This window comes from Palaemon carinicauda, chromosome 1 (genome assembly GCF_036898095.1).
Source record: "Palaemon carinicauda isolate YSFRI2023 chromosome 1, ASM3689809v2, whole genome shotgun sequence".
NCBI lineage: Eukaryota > Metazoa > Arthropoda > Malacostraca > Decapoda > Palaemonidae > Palaemon > Palaemon carinicauda.
The window spans coordinates 227,092,504-227,111,888 of NC_090725.1; the positions used below are offsets into that span (position 1 = coordinate 227,092,504).

Sequence of the window (19,385 nt, forward strand, 5' to 3'; positions counted from 1 at the left end):
ATGTTTGCCTTCTTATCAGCGACAGGAACTCTGGGAATCATTTAGACTATATTTTTTCTTTGTGGGGAAACGGGGAGGGGGGAATGTGTCGTTTTTGGAGGATGATTATAATAGTAAGAGATGGTAGGAGGTGGTGGAGGAGGGAGGGGAGAGGGGTTACTGCGACGGGGTTTGGGGGAGGTGCTAAAGAACGGGTGGATTGAAGAGACGAGTGGAACGGGTCCTGAGAGCAGGTGCCAAGTGATCCAAATTCACTATGGTAAATTTACCTGCGACTTTTGGGGTCGGGACAAAGAGATTAACTTACTCAATTGATATATATCGATAGTAATTCAGTGTATGATTGAGTCTATAGCATGTGTAGTCTTGGTTAGATACATTATTGAGAAAAATGCTTGTGATGGATACTATTGTTTGGCTTCTCCGCAGGACAGTTATGTGAGTGTGTAGCCAGTAAGGATATTTGTATTATTTGTTACTTTGTTCTATGGATGAATTCCAAACCTGAGTTAAGAGTGCCAACCCCTTCATTTTATCAAAAGAAAGATGCCTTAATTTGAAAATTAACATATAAATTTTTTATGGCCTCAATAAATAGAAATGTTTTTGCATCCCTGGCACCATGAGTTTGTTGCGCATGCGCGGCTCTGAGAAGACGACAGAGGTAGTATACACTTTCACTGTACTATCAGATCACTAGTCGCCTGGCGTTCAACTCACTCGAACCCAAGACACCTGGGTTGAAGACGCGTTCACCTGCTGGGCTGACCACCCCAGCAGATTCATCTCAGATCGGTGCTCTCTCACGCGACCCGTGTTTTGGATTTGCGACGCCAAAACTGTCGTTCGATAAAGATACTGTGTTTTGTTGCTCGAAATAGAAACCTCGGCGATGTGTGACCCTGTAGTGACTTTATTGGCATCCTTTTAAAAGGTGCTGAACTCGATAGGCTTTTGTTTTGTATTTTGTTGAAAGAGAAAAATTGTAAAATGGTTTCTGTGATTTAGAGGCTTTTTAAAGATCCTCTTCGTCTCCCCTTTGACCCTTTTGAGAACCTTTTATTAAGAGAGTTAAAAAAGGAAGAATAATTTGTTCGTTTAAAAAAGTGCAAGTGATAAGAGCAAGATGCCGAAGATTTTCTTGATCAAGGATCGCCTGCAGCAGCAGCAAGCCCGTCTTCAGGTGGCGCAGAAGGAAGGCGGCGGCAACGATGACGAACGTGAAGAAAGACGTCAAATGGACGTCCATACGTCTCCCTTCAGGAAAACACCTCTTTCACCGTCTACCCTCCACCTCCGGCGGGCGAAATCCCCCTCGAGATCTGCCCTGCCGATGGATACCTCGTCGCCCTCGTCCTCGCCGACGCTGGACCTCAGAATGGACAGCGTGTCCTTATCCCGCGAGTCCCACTTGGATGCTGGCGCCCTGGATTTCAGGAATGAGAACAATAGTACCCTTGACCTCAGGATAGGTGACAGGCCCCGTCAGCGAGGTTCCAGCCCACCGGCTCGTCCCTCCAGATACACAATTCCCCGTTTCATCGAAGACCAGAATGATGAACAGCCCCTCTCCCTTACCATCAGAGACAGAGGTAAGAGGGACACTCTTTTCTGCTGTCTTTTCTGTCAGTCAAGCTCAAATATTTTACAAGCTCTCTCTCTCTCTCTCTCTCTCTCTCTCTCTCTCTCTCTCAAATATGTTTCTTTTCTTTCTAACTGTAGACAAATGTAAGATGGAAACCCCCTGTCACCTGTCTCATGTACAGTACAGTATATGCCAAACTCAAACATTTTGGCATTTGCACGCTTTAGTCAACTAACTCTCTCTCTCTCTCTCTCTCTCTCTCTCTCTCTCTCTTCGTCTAACTATTTGCATATTATTTTGCTCCCTGACTGACGTAATCCTTTTTATTTAGTCCTGTCACTTTCAGTCATGTCATCTCCACTGTGCATTAATGGAAGTTTACCGTTGCTGATTTTATAATGTTCCTTTTCCTCTAAGATTTATGCTCTAAACTGAGTAAAGCTTGCTTTGACTTGTATAGGCCTAGAAAAAAAACACTTCAAAATCCTCATTGTAATACTGATCTAATACCATTTCCTTTTATGTTGACTGAGAATTTTTGTTATTATTTTCACTACTACAAAAAAAAAATTGCTTAGAATTCATATCCAAAACAGTGAAAAGACTAGAATGAACTAAGAAGTATGCTTGAGGTTAAATGTATTTCCCACCAACATTATGACAGTTGCGTTAAGTTGGCCATGAAAATCTCAAAGCACGAGCAAGGGGCCACTTCCTGCTTGCTTCTGCTTGCTCGATTTTCTAATTGTAATGAATCAAGTGGAGTGACTCTTAATGTTACTCCTCGTTAGTTGATATATGAATGAAATGATGAATTTGGATTATTTTGTAGCTTTAATTTGGAAAACTATAGTTTATGTTGCATTTATAAAAACCGCTCTTAAAATGTTAATTTTCTGCTATGCATAAACTTATAAACTTAATTCTTGTGCATTGATAACGAGATTGATAGTAATTATTTCATCATTACATTAGTAGAAGTATTTATTGTAACTACCTACAATGAGTGCTTCCTTTATGACAATGTTTTCTTTGTTACATCCAACTTCTTCTTGCTGAATTTGTTATATAAAAGTACCTGATTATAAAGAAAAATATCAGTTTCTCATAAGAAAAATATTTCTATTTGTGTTTTTTCCTGTTTATATCACTAGGAAAATATTTTTTATTTTGCATCTTTTTTCCACGCGAAAAGCAAGACTCGCAAACATCGAAGCGGGAACCATAATCTTTCATATCGAGTCTATTGTACATCAAAGGAAAAAGGAAATAAAAAGAGACTAAAAGGAAAACAGTTGTAAGGAGGAAGTTGCTGTTACATTGCGACAGCTTCTCTGTCTTCATCACTACCTGTTGACCCTGGATTTGCAACAAGTTCCCCCAACGGGACTTTAGAAAAGAAGTCTGGAAAGCCTCTCTCTCTCTCTCTCTCTCTCTCTCTCTCTCTCTCTCTCTCTCTCTTAAAAAAAGATAAAAGATTCTGCAATAGAACTGAGCTATATCTTCCCTTGTTTTCATTTCAATTTATGTGTATATATATATGTATATCTTGAGTACTGTATATATACATATATATCATGTATAAATATCATATATATATATATATATATATATACTGTATATCCTTGTTGATAAATAATTTTTTCTTTTTTTCTTTTTTTTGCGCCATCTTCAAGAACGCCTTACTGTCAACAAGGCTGCAGTATTCGCTACCACTTTCTCACTCGATGGTATTAAACCACTTCCTCTTTTAGTCACTTTGCGCGTACCCCATGTGAAGGGGAAAAAAAAACAATGTGTTCCTTTCTTCACAAACGGATTGCCCTTTTAAACCATTGCCAATGAAATGTAGAAAAATAAAGTTCCTCCGGTGTCAAAATAATTGCTAATTGCTTCTTTTGTCAATCATTCCTTGAATAATGGGAAAACGGGATCTCAATAAAAAAAAGAGTAAATTCTTGACTGTTAGTAATTGAGTTGGCTAAAGATACAAGAATGGGATCTGGTTTGGTCTGCTCCATGGATTATTCAACTACTCCGCCATAGTTGTTTGACCTTTCCTTGGCTCTCTTTGTTGCGTTGTGCAATAAAGAATAAAAAATCAAGAAGAAACGCAGATGATCCATGGACCGGTGATTTCATTTCTATGCTCTACTGGTCTTGTGTTCGGAACAAAAAGAATATTGTGAGTCAAAACTGTGGATGTTTATTCATCCGCATCAGAATGACTCCAGATGAGAGGGAACTGGAACATGGAAGGCATCTTCACTTCGGTGACCGAGATGGAAAATGTTACCTTTTCGTAAACCGATCCTTGAGCGAAAAGGAAAGTTAAGTAGGTGTAGATTAACTGTCATGTTTCTCGTTATATTGAAGTGCAGATGAGTAGGTTCTATGCGAGATTACTTGTTCATTAAGTTCTAGGGAGATACTCTTACACACATTCACTTCATTCAGACATTTCGTCATTTCTTTTCCACTTTTGTTTATGCGTGGCGCCTTTACCACCAAATTCTAGAATTCTTCAATAATCCCAAATTCTTTTGGGCAAATGTAAGCCTTCTTGTAACGTTTTTGTTTTATTCAGAGTATGTGATCCTGTCTTTTCAAATGAGATCCTTCATAATTTGACATTCTGGCCTGAGACATTTGCTAATTAACCAAATATCCCTCCTCTTGGGGTTCTTATTGGCTATTTACCATTCTCTATCTATCCCTACCCCAGAAAGAACTGCAGGGTAATTTGTCCTTAAGATGAGATCGATAACTTTGTTTACCCATTTTCAAGTGTTTTTTTTTTTCTCTTTAATCGATTTTGTCAACTGATATTCTTGTTCTTAATTAAGTTGGTCATTCTTATATGAGAATCTAAGCCTAATTCAAAATAATTCAGTTTAAAGAATAAAAAAATTCTTATTTTTTTCCAATATAAATATGCCATATTATTTCCTTGAAACTAGCCATTTATTTTAACGTATTTTGCTTTATATATATATATATATATATATATATATATATATATATATATATATATATATATATATATATATATATACACACACAATCTTACAAGTTTTTGTTACGTAACATAAGCAGTAATTCTACAATAGTTAGCCATCTTAGATTCATTTCTGCTTTTTAAACAATTTATATGAAAAGTAAAGAATATATATATATATATATATATATATATATATATATATATATATATATTTATATATTTATATATATATATATATATATATAGATACACACAACACACACACACATATATATATATATATATATATATATATATATATATATATATATATTATATATATATGTGTGTGTGTGTGTGTGTATGGCCTATATGTGTGCGTGTTTGCCGCATGAACTCATGTGTACTAAATACGTATAAGTTCATAGATAAAAAGGTTATTAATCTATTTTTTTAAAGGACACCTGCTGAATCGGTTAAACCAGACTCTTCGACTCCTGTTCTAAGGATAACCAGTTCTGCTTAAGGGTTCTTGTATCTTTTGCATCTGAAGGATAAGATGGCTCGCTGGTTGATGCCCATGAATAGGTCTTTTACCCTTGTTTTTGAACATGCCAAAGGCTCTTTGGTTGTAACAGACACACTGCATAAATTTCCAGTGGGTTGAGATCAATGTCCTAAGTTCCTACAACTGGTGTTGTTTTAGGGGTACCTTCAACAAAGTATTGTAAAAATTGTATATGTAAGAATATTTCATTAGTCTTCAACCTTCTCATGAATAATAATGCTTCTCTGATATGTTTCATCATATACATACTTCTTAAAACAATCTTTTCTTAATGCACTCTCTTAGCCTCTCCCAAAACTTGAGAGAAATTTAAATGTTTCTAGCTGGCCTGATATGCGGGCAAGGCCAGTTGGTAGGCCTATATGACGCCAACGGCTATTAAGGACGAGGCCAAGCTGGACCTGGAAGAGTTTCCGGATTTTTCTAGGTTTGGAACCCTTTCCCCCCGCCTGGCTGTCTGGGTCTTCGTTTCTATTGTCAAATTTGTGGTAGAGAAACACTGGACTTGATATAACCAAAATTAAGGTCCGCCAAGAAAATAACGATGCAAGAAAGTTGTTAAGATCTAATATTAAGCAGATGGAGGGGGAGGATGATGTGGTTGTATATAGGAGGTAGGAGGAGAAGGAAGAGTAGGTAGTACCAGACTCTCAACAGTTACCTGGCCTTCGCACAGGGTCATTCCTAACTTTCTAGACACAAGCGGTGCCTGGGCTGAGAGGGGCTCTCTTTTTGTCTTACTTTTTTTTGCCCTTGACATACAATGTTTATCAAAAAACACAACCGTGTGTGTGTGTGTTTGTGCATTTGTGTCTCCTTGTTGCATCCTATACCGTTTTGCTTTATATCCAGCTATTCTTCACTGTATTTTTAGGATCTTCCAGTGGTTTTCTTAATCGTTTCTAAGGACACAGTTTAATTTAGCTAACCCTTTCTCTCAAACATTCTGTTTATAAAAGGCTTATGGTTTGACTAGCTTGAGGTTTTTTATTTTTCTCTTTATGGCCCTGTTATGAGAAGCTGTAAAATCTGTGGTGTGGTATTCGTGGTATATACTAACATGGTTCATTCCTCTGTTCGTATCTAAGTTAGAGTTTCGTTTCAAGCACCTCTTCATTTATATAACAGTTATCATAATCTAACACTTTTGCTTAATTTTATCTTCTATGTTTAATTAAGATCTGTGTCCTATAGGCTCGTCCAGAGATACCTGTAAAAGTAATAAAACGTGGACAAGATGAATGAGCTATTTGCTGTATCGTAGACAAATGCACCTGCGTTTATAGTTTTAAACAATACCGCAAGAAATGAAAGATAGGAAAGATGAAAAAATGGGACGTTGCAAACGGAGAAAGAACAAGATCCCCATCCGGAATAAGGATATCAGAAAGAGGGAAGCAGAAGTAACTGTAAGATTGAGAAAGTAAAGGAGGAGAAGTCAAGGAATCAGATGGCGAAGAGTGGGAGGAAGTAGAGCAAGAAAGGGGAAGTAGAAGGAGGAGGAGGAGGTCAGAGATGGTGTCTTAAGGGGGCTAGTACCAAGAGGGCATCACGTCGTCATCTAGATACCCTTGTGGTGGGGGGTCCCTATCCCTGTTATCCACCAGCCAACCCCCATCCCTCTCTCTCTCCAAAGTATGACGTAAGGATGCCAGGGACTTTTCCCATTGTCTTAGATTTTTTTTCTTGAGGATTGTCTGACTTTTTAAAAGATGTTTGATAGATAAGATCACACAACTGTTTTGCCTCGAGCCAAGTGTCAAAATCATTATTCCTAGGAATTATTTGCTTTAATTTGTTAAGCGACGACAAAGATTCATTGAAATGGTGCGATATTAGCGACAGGATGTGATGTACTTACAATTGATATATGAAAAAAATAGATTCATTAAGAGATCAAATGATTTTAGCCTTTTTTGTTTTAAAAAGCAATCTGAATGAAGAGTTAGGATAAATATTTAAGAAGATTGATTTATCAAAATAATTAAAAAAGTCAGCCTTATAGATACAACAATGAGAGAGAGAGAGAGAGAGAGAGAGAGAGAGAGAGAGAGAGAGAGAGAGAGAGAGAGAGAGAGAGAGAGAGAGAGAAGGGGCCTACTTCAAATTCGGGAAAGAGAGAGTCGAAGTTGAAAAGGCTTATGCCCGTGTGATTAAAATGGCAGGTTCATTCCATTTTCAGAAAGATCACTTGTTATGTGAGCGTTAAAGTTCCCTATGGCTTATTCGGTGTACAGTATATTAAACTCTTCTTCGTTCAACGTACTGATTGGTATATACCCTTTCTGGCTTTTATTTTTAAAGAGGTAGTTTTAACCTCAAGTAAGAAACTGGCATTCCTCTTTATGCTATGAAATCTGCAAGGTCCTTACAGATTCGATGACCTTTAATTTTTGGAGCACTGGAAGCATATTAAGTGAATCTGATCGCTAACAAAAAAAAAAAAAAAAAAAAAAAAAAAGAGAGAAAATTAATTTAATTCGGTGCATTTCTGTCTTATGAACAAAGTGTACATGCGTTAGTATTAAACGGCTATTGCCAGTTAATAAAGGTAAAATGGAGAAAGAATGCTTTATTCAGGTGTTCTTGGTCGTTCCTCAACAAATCACTGTACCCGCCTCAGGTTAGCTGGTCCATTCGGATTGTTCTGCATCCTAGGCAGAGATTGCACGCATATTGTATGTCATTTCCAGAAGAGATGGATAAACATCTAATAGTCTTATTGCAACACTTGAGAATTGTTACATTAAAACGTGCAGCTGAAATCCCTCATAAAGAGTTCTCCACCAGTTGCTCGGGGAGTTGTAGAAGAAAGTGAAATTAATTTCCATATCCATTTAGTGCTTCGTAAGGGGGAACAAAACAAGGTCGGCCAGTTTGGCATAGTTGTGGGAGAAATTGACCAGTTTATTTCCGTAACGCCTAATGAATATATACAAGTTTGAAGTCAGGAAGCGAATTGGGACTTACATGAATTAATTTTGTTTACCATCACTCTTTTAGTACATTATACGGTAGGGCGTTACAGATTACAATTAATATGACCTGGCTTAATTTCTTACTATCAAGTTACAAAATGATACTCAAATACGAAAATATATTCCCCTGAATTCTTCTTCAATTATCTTGAACTCATTTCAGCATTAATAAAGATGTCAGGTCAGGGTCCGGGATGAGGCATTGCCTTTGCAACGGCGCCTTTATATATTTCAATCTTTTTGCTAGAAGTTGATAAAGCCTAGACTTTACTTTACAAGATTGAGTCATCTGCTTTATCGGGTAAAATTAGCGCTTGCTTTGTCCTTTAACTCGTCGCCTATGGAGCACTGTACAAATGTACATTTTCATTGTCTTTATATGGTTATGTCTGTCTTGAAGCGTTCTCGCAAATTTGCAGTCCCATAAAAAAAGACTTTAATTTATTTATGTTAGCTACAGCTGCATGTCTCTTGTTGCGTTATTGCGTATAATACATATATATATATATATATATATATGTGTGTGTGTGTGTGTATATATATATATATATATATATACCCAAGGTTTCAAAGAACTGCCTTTTAAATGTTTTTAAGTGAGGGAAGAGAGAAAAAGGAAGGGGAATCTGCCATTTTCTTCAACAAACATTCGTGTCTTGTTACGGTAAGGCCCTGTGTTGTTTTGCCTAAATGAATGAGCCATCTCATGATTACAGGGTAATGGAGAGCCAGAAGCGAGTAGACAGATGCTCTACATTCTTCGTACCCTTTCGTCTCTCCCTCTCCCACCTTCCACTAACCTCCCTCCTTGTTCCTCTCCATCACCGTCTTTAAAACTGCAATTAGATGCTTCAGGGGGTATTGTCCGGCAGAGGCTCAAGCCAGTGAGACGCCAGCTAAACATTCTGAGAAAATCTCTCGCTCATTACGTATGCTTGGGGCACATCCACCGAGGAACGGTCTTCTTACTGTCGGTCCTCACTAACCCAGAGCCCCCTTCCTCTCTCTCTCTCTCTCTCTCTCTCTCTCTCTCTCTCTCTCTCTCTCTGGACAAGTCTTTTTGTTATTCTGTACTATTATTTTGAGTACAATTTTATCTAGTGATAATATCTAAGAATATATCCAGCAATGAATTTTCAATTATGAGATTATTTTTCAATCTATTTAAAAGGATTTATTTTGTAAATTATTCGCAGAGGAATGCAACAAAAAAGATTGAACGCTTATCTATTTATTTTTTCTATGAATTCTCTGGCTCGTTGAGAAAACGTGACAGGACCGTAAGAGAACCCAGCCGCCGACCATCCAAGAAAACCCCGCGGGCTAGGGTTGTCCTTGGGTGATTCTAACCTCTGTGAACAGGTACAACCTCAGCTGGGCTCTCTCTCTCTCTCTCTCTCTCTCTCTCTCTCTCTCTCTCTCTCTCAGTTCATTCTTATGATTCCAGCATTGGAAATCATGACCCTTCGTCGTCGACTTCTTCGAGCATTGGAAACACTGCGACTATGGTGATTGGTCTCTTGCAGCGACTGAAAGCAATATCTCCATTTCCATTGGCTCCGCGGAAAGGGTTGGTTCTCCTGTCAGATCAAGTGAGAGGGTAAACAATAGACGTTCGGCATTGGTAACACTGCCGCTCAAGGTTAGGAGTAACGGTGAATGAACGCAAGAAGAGGGTTGGGGGACTGAGGGAGTCGGTGGTGCGTAGGAGGTATTTTGGGGGAGGGAGGAGATGAAGACGGAGGGAGGAAGGGAGGTAGACGAGGCCATATGTCGGTAGGTTGGGGAACGTGTCTCGGATAGAGGGAGGAGCTAGAGTTGCTCCAGGGTGGGTGGGTAGGAGATGAGGGTCCCTGTCTGTCGTCGGGGTTTGTGGAGGAGAGAGAGGGGCCAGGTAATAGAGGCAGGTGGATAACAATGAGGGTTCTTGTTCACTTCCAATTGAGGAGGAACATTTCGCGTCACCCTTTTTCCTCCGGTAGGCGAGGAACCAATAAATTTTATGTTACTAGGATCTAATTGGCAAGAAAAGTTTTGACACATTTAGGTGGTAGGTAATATTGACCACATCTTTAAATGGATCGTATAGTAACGAATCGATCTGTTGGTAGGGGTTAGTTTTCCTTTTGTCTTTGATTGTACATGATTTATTATGATCTATTTATAGGGAACTGAACTTGAGGTTCCAGGTTATACTGAAGGCAGTTCGCAGAATCCTTAGCTGGTGATGAGGGAAAGATCTCCTAATATGCTTTGTTGATGAGGATGGTATGTGGAGATTACCATCTGCCTCTATGCACGTGACTTGTTCGCGGATGATTATGTAAATGCCTCATGGCAGACAGAACATTTGGTTGTGTATATGTTGCATATCATTGGCAGTGTTTCATCGAAAACCAAATGAGCTGCCGAAAGCTATTTCATCTTTGAGAAAAAAAAAATATCAACTTTGAATAGAGTATTTCATCCGTTATAGGAACGGTTTTGCTTTCCGATGAAGCTAGGAACTTTTATAGTAAAGGAGCCACCGTCTGCCAGAGGAATTCCTCGAAGGCTATTGTTGCTCTCATACAAATGGTTTCAACACTCCAAGGCCAAGGTTGAGCGGTTTGCCCTCCACCTTCGTCATTAACTCACCAACTTCGTTCATTTCCTCTACTTACTCCTACTTTTGGCTCTTGCGATCAGTCCTACTACTTATGATTTTTTTTTCTTAGTCTTCTATCTCTTTCGTTTGACTCAGTTTCCAATTCTTTTGTCTGGATCTTATTCTTAAGTAGCTTTATTGATAGTTCTTCGCTTTGAGTGTCAATAATCTTAAGAATCATCCCAAATCCTCTATATAAAAATGTACAAAGTCTACTACTGGTACTTACCTAACAGAGTATTTCTAGAGATGGTACATTAAAATACATCATATAATGCCGAACAGTCAAGGATGAGTCACTTTCCAGTAACTTTATTAGAAGGAGAAGTTAGATTTCAGTAGGTCAATGCTTTGATTATGATCCTTGGCTGTGTTAAACATTCCATTTCTCACCGGCGTAATTCCTGACCTCACGAAACCTCAAGATGAACTCTGCGGGTCCCGTAGGGCACTATCTTTTTGTGGGACGACAATCCTGACGCCTTCGAAACAGTACTGATTAGGAAGAACTTGTTTTTAACTTGGAATTATTCATTCAAGGTCCTAAAGGATTATAGCATATTCTAAACTTCGGATTTAGAAAATTATAAAAGAATTAACCAAAATCGTCTCCTTATGCCAAAAATTTAACTAGTCCAATTAGAGGAGAGGGTAGAAGTTTCTAGGATTGGAGACCTAACCCCCATTCCAGGCTCCCTCATCTAATATCCTCCTATCCCTTCCCGGGGCGCATAACTGCCTCATGCCCGCAACTGCCATCATTCTCTCTCTCTCTCTCTCTCTCTCTCTCTCTCTCTGTGTTGCAATGAATACTGTTGGCACCCCGGGGGCAGCGTTGGCCCACTGTCCTCTTCACTTACTTCTCTTTATCCCTAACTGTGTTTCAGGCAGGCGGATGATGAGTGCATACGAGAGAGGGTATGTGAAATGGAGAGCACGCGCAAACGGCCCTTCAGATTTTGATGTTTTTTTTGGGGGGGGCGGGGGGTCGGCCCTTTTTTTTCATTTTTGGGATAATTCAGTACTAAATGAAAAGGGTTCGTCGTTGCTTCAGAAGAGTAATTCATTTTCCCAAAACTCATTTTTACAAACTGCAATTCTCGTGAGGGGATATTTTAGGCATAATTTAGAAAAGTGGGTTATTATGAGAACAATATTAATAGAGGCTTGATAGCTGGGAGTGATGCATTTGGAAGGTGGGGTTGGGTGTTCGGAGAAAAAAAAAAAGGTTTAGGAGCAGAGCCAGCCATGTAAGACGAACCCTACTGTGGACGTCTTATACGTGTCCTTTCCTTGTGTACTAACGGTTCCCTCAGTCCTCCACCTCCTCACCCCTCCCCCTTCATCAACAATCCCTCCCTTTACCCCTTTCCCTCTCCTTGCTACGACATTTACTCTGGCCCTACACCACGGCACGGCTCTGTTGCTCATCTATAGTATTATAATGTCCAACACCTGGGGACTGTCGCTCGTGTCTCGAGTTGCCTCGGCTGAAAAATATCTTCCATTTCGCTTGCATATTTTATTGTTCAATATCTCCGTTTATATTTGTTCATTTCTTTTGTCGTTAGCGTAAATTTATCATAAAGGTAAATTTTCATTATCTTTTGAATAAAATCCATTTTGATGAATAAAGGTTATATATATATATATATATATATATATATATATATATATATATATATATATATATATATATATATATATATATACACAGTATATTCAAAATACTGTATTTCCCACTAGAAAGAATCCTCTCGTCTCCAACATTGTCTTTTCCACATCAATCTTCCCAGCAAGTTCAAATTCATAATCGTATCTCTATGAATCGTCTCTTTCCGCTCACTTTCCTCGAGCAATACATCTCGTCATCATCGCATAAGGTCACTTTCACTGGCTCTTTTAGTCATTAGGGAGAGGTTGAAAATCATCTCATATTACGGTACCAAGGGTATTTGTCCTCGTAAAATTACTGTCCCATTTTTTTTAGGTTGAGTAATTTAATAATTACTTTTATTATAAGCTTTGTCATTCTGTTTTGTCACTAGTTGTATTTTATGAAGGGCGTTATTATGTTGATGGTTTTCCTATTTTCTATTACATCCACTAAACAAGCAAAGTTTTGTTGGGTTTGCCTTCAGTGAGTCTTATTCTATTGGTCTCTAAATCAACTTTTATTCTATTCAAATCATATATTTTACGAACCTATGTGACATTTTTTCACTATGAAATTCATAATTATGTTCCCAACTACCTGCTATCCTTCATTTCCGAAAAAAAAATGTTAGTACATCATAATGCATTTTATTGTATCTCTAAGGGATTATAACGCCATATTTCAATACCTAGTGGTCATAAGCTTTTTTTCAAAATGGAGAGAGAGAGAGAGAGAGAGAGAGAGAGAGAGAGAGAGAGTGGCCAGAGTGAGTGGAGTGACTGTTGAGTGAAGTAGGAGGACCTGGCTCATAAATTTTCCCTTTTCCTCCAATTAACTGGTTCTCTGCAATTCTCAACATGAGTCGAACGTTCATGCAGATGGTTAACCAATTCTCTCTCTCTCTCTCTCTCTCTCTCTCTCTCTCTCTCTCTCTCTGTTATTTTGAAAATAATCGTTTAGTTTTTGTAAACCAAAATCAATTACCAGATTGCCCCCCCCCTCTCTCTCTCTCTCTCTCTCTCTCTCTCTCTCTCTTCTCTACAATTTTATTTCCAAAAACATCAAGACGCGAAAAGAAACCTCCACTCATGCCCAAGAGCCCCCTGTTTAACGGCTAATCTTAACGGCCTTACGCCCCCTAGCGTCGTCGGCAGGAGTCAACGTAGCCTTGAGAATAATTACCTCACGGTAGAGGTGCAATGAACACATTCAATGTCACACAGGTACAGAGGAACAACCAACCGGGGAGAAGCTTTGCTAAGAACAAAATTATTTCATTTTCACTCTTTTTTTTCTTTTATAACTCCCCCCATCGTGTTACCACGATTATTTTTTATTATTATTTGAAATGCACTTTTGTTTCATGATGATATCGCTCGAGCCCTCACATAATATATGTATATATATACAGTATATATATATAATATATGTATATATATATATATATATATATATATACAGTATATATATATATATATATATATATATATACCTGTATTATACCTCATTTAGATTATTCTTTTAATATGATCGCTCTTTCTTTATCAAGGATGTATTCAGTAATTTTAGGTGTAATTTCCTGCAATACCTGATCGCTCTTTCTTTATCAAGGATGTTTCAGTAATTAGGTGTAATTTCCTGCAATACCTTCATATTCACCAACAATTACCTCCCATGAAAAAAAGCAAGTACAGTAATTAATGACACCGCACAATACTGTTAGTCAAAAGGGTCTCGGGTTTTCTGCTCTCCCTTTCCGTCCTTTATCGTCTTCCTTTTGCCTAATCTTTCTTCATCGCCTTCGCCAGCGTCTTCTGCTGCTTCGTGTGACTCGTCATGTGGAACCAACCGGAACACTTCGACGCCTTCAAGCCTTCCTCTGACCTCTATGTTCCCTATCACGTAAGGCTCACTTCCCTTTAACCGTTCCACCCGAAGGACTCTCGGAGCGACTCTAAACCGTAAAAGAGGAACTCCCTCCTCCTCCTCCTCCTCCTCCTCCTCCTCATTCAGGCCCGATATTTTTGTTCTCGAACGTATCCTATCTATTTTTACCTTATTTCTAAAGATAGGTGATTCTAGAGTCAGCTTTTTTCTTAGAGATTTGTTTTTATCTGCCATTTTCTAAAAAAAAAGTGATTTTTTTTTTAAATTGAATTAGGAGGGGCCTTGCTGAAATCAATGTCTCAGTAACCAAGCGTTAACTATTTCTCACGCTTCGTAACGGCCGAAACCAACACAGCGCAAGATTGAATATGTTAGCTTTATTTTCAAACATGCCTCTCCAATTACTTAGCTGGCATCATGTAAACAAGACCTTTGAATTTAGTTTATGTCCACTTTATAATAAATAGCAAGTATCTGGCAATATATATATATATATATATATATATATATATATATATATATATATATATATATATATATATATATATATATCCAATCACGTTGAGTGGCATTGTCAAAAATATGACTCCTCGGTCTTTCCCCACCCTCGGGTATGGGGAAAGGAAGTAATCATACCCCGATAAAGGGGTACCCCAAGAGGTACACTTGAAAACCACACTCCCCCAAATTGCTGAAACTTCCGTGTTGTAGTTAGGAAAGGGGGAGGGGTGGGAAGGCTTGAATCTGTGCGTGTGTGTGCATATCGAAATATTTAGCCGTCAAGGTTGACTGGTTGCGTACACTAGTATAGTATAATTTGAACTGCAGCCATTTGTATTTGTGATGCAATGGATGCATAGTTTGTGACCAAAAAATTCTAAGGGTATAGATATTTGTATGGCTTAAGGAACTCGTTTATATTATTTGTTAAGAAAAAAAATATTTTCCAGTTTTGCCATTTCATGTTTTGTAATGATACGCAAGGAATTACCCTTCGTATTTTACCGTTTTTAACCTGTCATTGGTTAATGCAAAGATTTATTATTGCTCAGAGCTATCGAACCTTGTCACACGGAACTCAGAAGTTGGAGGATCATTTGGGGGAGATTCTGGTTGTTGATGTCCAACTGAAGATATTATTATATAGAATTAAGAGGCAATAATCATACCACCGAGATTATCAGACAATATAAGAATCTTTAGCTTTCATGACATGAATATTTCTCAGTATTTTTTTTAAACAGAGTGAGAAAGAGAATTATTATGGAGGAATTTTACTTGGTTAACCAAAATGATAAAGGAACAAAAAGCTAAAACCGTGACTTCTGTAGTTTTCTGGTTAACCAAAATAGTAAAGGAACGAACAAAAACTAAAACCATGCAGTTTTCCTTTTGGCTGTCGAAATAAATAGCTAAAGTTGTTTTAATAACTTTCATTTTATTAGATAATTTTGTTAAATCTCTCTCTCTCTCTCTCTCTCTCTCTCTCTCTCTCTCTCTCTGTCATGAACGAAACATAGTAGGCGCAATTGTAAAAGATTTTGTTGACTGAAAGAAAATGAGTCAGCGCCCTGAGAAATAACAGCCAAATAACGAATTCAGAATTATTAAAACCTTACCACAATCCTCTTTGAGATCTACGTGACTGATCTTGGTTTCATTAACCTGAATGAGTCTATGAAACTCATAAGATTTAAAGGTCAAATCTTTCTTGACTTTGGAATTCAGAAGTCATACCAAATATTGTAGAAAATCATTTTTTTTTTTTTTTTTTTATGATTTTCCAAAGGCGTGTTGGAATGCAGATCGTAAAGTACATTTATCGCACTATTGTCGAAAATTCCACGAAACATTGACAGAAATCGTTTGGTAAAATGGTGCCGTTTGGTTATTTCTCCGAAATGCTGTCATGAGTTCTGAGTATATCAGGCCAGTAGAGGTTGGTATTTGGGGAATTTAGGGGAGGAATTTTGCAACTCTAGAAACTCATGTTTCGATGAAACTCCATTTAGATTTCTTAATGATTAAAGTAATTACTTGAAATATGAAACAAATATTTTGGCACTATTGATTGTAATACCATTGCTTTATTTACCAAAAACATCAATATAAATCTCATGGTGTCAATTGAAATCATACATGAGGCATGTGACGAAGGTCAGATGAATATAAGTAACACCCCTTTCATTCATAGACCATCATCATAGCATCCTTTCCTGTTTGAAAATTATCTCCTGACTAAGGGGTGCGGGGGGATATGCAGTCCAGACAAGCAAGGACTGCAGGGGAGGGAGAGGGGTGTGTGGATGCTGTCGTGCCAATCCCATTTGAAATCAACAAACAACTGCGTCATTTTCAATGCCAAGGCCGGGAGGAGGTTTTAAGGGGATGGGGGAGGTTTCCCGTATATGTGAGGTGAAGGGGGTAGGGGCAGACAAAGCATGTGACCAGTCAGTCCTCCGTTGCATCACATGGTACAAAAGATTTTCTGTTTCTTGTTCTTTTTGGATTAGGTTTCAGTCGGCATTACTACTAATCTTGATCACCTGGGAAGAAGGTCTCTTCAAGGACCGTTATGTGTCTCATTTCGTCACTGCTGATCTTGTTTTAGTTAATGTCCTTTTTTTTCTTGTTTTCTTTCTTTTTTTTCTTTTTTTTTTTTTTTTTTGCTTGACTACAAGAAGAAAAGTTGGCAAAGACCTCTTGTGTTCCTGAAAACAAAAGAAGGAACTGAACTTCCAGAGGAATGCAGGCAGATTGCCAAGTGGGATTTCTGTATTCTTTGTATGTTTCTTTTATGTAGCGACAGGGAATTGATAAAAATGGGTGGCTTTTTATGCTCCATCTATGTAGCTGCTTCTAGAAAATGCCGAAAAAAAATTTAAAACAACGGCATGTTTATGGAACCCTCCCTCACGTCTTTTTTCCTAAAGCCAAACGGGCCGCGGAGAGCCGGGCAGCATGCCATAACTAACTGGTTTCAGAGGCGCTCGAGGGAATATAGACCTTAGGTATTCGGACTAAAAGACCATTTTCAGGTGGCTCTCGAGGCTCGTGCAAAAGTCCTTCGGGCTGAATTCTGCAGGAATGCTTCCAACACCCACCCACACTTTACTGGTTCAGAATTCAGATCTCTTAGGGGGATAAAGGGGAAGAGGACTGGATGGGGTTAGAGGTGGGTGTCGGGGATGGGAGTCCCGGTGAGTGTTGGTTCTTTGGGGGACTTACCACAAGAACTGGTTCAGGCTCTGGGGCGAGATTTCAAAGCCGGTACCCAACTGACGTGAGCGGGGCACTGGGTATCCAAGCCTTTGGTAAAGGTATTCAACCCTGTCGGGGAGTCACCTCTAGTTTCGAACCACCCCCTTTTTTTAGTGCGCCTCGGCCAGTCTTGGGTATTTCTGGACTATTTTGGGGTTGTTCCTTTTAAATGGGAAACTGAAATATATACTGAGATATTTGATTTGTTTATACAGATCCTATTCTTGGGAGGTAGAACATAAAAGGGCTAGATTTAGGTATTGTCTGCTAAAATTCTTCAACACAGAAAATATGTAATTTTTACATAGATCACAGCTGCAGAAATGTTTTTACCAAAATAAAGTATCCTCACCTTGTCAGCCATTGACTTCCTTTTGGTATTTTAATGAACCCGCTAGTCGTCATCCGGTTAGCAAGGATGATTTGACGTTTATGCCGGCACCATGACACGAGTAGAGCAACCATTTCATTCCTCAGAATATTTTTTGCCGCGTTGTTTTATAGTTCCATCCGGTATATTCTTCTGCACCATTGTGCATAATTCATCACGGAACCTCATTTTGTTCCTGTGTTCAGGGATTCTTTGCACGATAACAGGACGTGCTTCGAAATGCGTGTATGTTTCAGAGAGCGTAACTACTGATATATGTATGTGTATAAGGTAACAATAAATTGCGTGAGGAAATTTGAGCTTTCAACCCGGACGTTGTGATGTACTCTGCCTTCAATTTTATATTGGAAATCGTTTTTACTATGTCATTTTAAAAGTGCCTTGATTTTTTTGAAGAAAAGCATTTCAAAAGTATATGTTAGTGTGCTGATCAGATGTTTTGTCAACATATCTTAATTTTTTCCCTGTGCATTGTAATTAAATTTACGATCTGTCGAGTTCATTAACCCTTCTCATCTTTTCCTGGAGAATTTAAATTCACCCTTCGGTCGCCAACAGTTATTCTACAGAATGACAGCCATTTGGAAAAGGCTTATTCTGGAGCTAGCCCTTCAGAAGACATTAATTCCCAATGATGAGAGTCATGATCATATAAATTGAAGGAAAGAGTTCGGATGACATCCCAAGGGTCGTCACGGGTGACACCCCGAAGGCCATTATTTTAGGTGTCACGTGACCTTTTGAGGTTAGATGGTGCTCTCAAAGGTCACACTCCCACCTCTGAGGTTAAACAATAAAACGAAAGGGGCGGTGATAGGGGAAATGGGATTGCTTGCTTGTGGGAGCCTCCAGACTACTCTGTATTCCTGAGCATGTGTTTTCATTGGGACCGATTGCATGTTAAGTGATGGCGTCGTGTGCGAACACAGGTTGATGATAGTGCAAACACTTCTATCAACAGTGCCTGAGAACCGTCAGTAATAGCTGCGTCGCTAATAAAGAGGAAGCCATTTTATTGGTATCGTATTACGAGAAAATGAGGTTGGTGACTCCCAGCTAAGAAAAAAAAAAAGGAACGAACAAGTTCCCCTTAAAGGCATCGTGAACTGAGCTCTTTGAAAACCGTTTTTTTTACTGTTGACTAAAATCCCATCCACGGCAAGGCCCACCCAAGCCATAAATCACTCCTACGCCTAGCTTGCACAAATTTGTTGGCAACAACAGGGTCCTTATTTTTTATAAGTGAGTTTTAGACGAAAATCCCCATCAGTCCCTGCAGATGAGGAGGAGTCGCTGCCGCCTGTGCTCTATATGGCCATGGGAGGTCTTCGGAAGCATCCTTAAGGGATTCCTGCTACCCTTGTATGCCCTCCCTTCCTCCCTCCCACAGTCCTTCTCCTACACTATCATAATGATCATCATCATCTTGAG

At 38.7% G+C, this 19,385-nt stretch overlaps 1 pseudogene; it reads left to right on the forward strand.

Annotated features, from left to right (window-relative positions):
- Window positions 1–675: 675 nt before the first annotated feature.
- LOC137654092 (uncharacterized) overlaps window positions 676–19,385 on the forward strand; it is a 30,892-nt pseudogene continuing 12,182 nt past the window's right edge.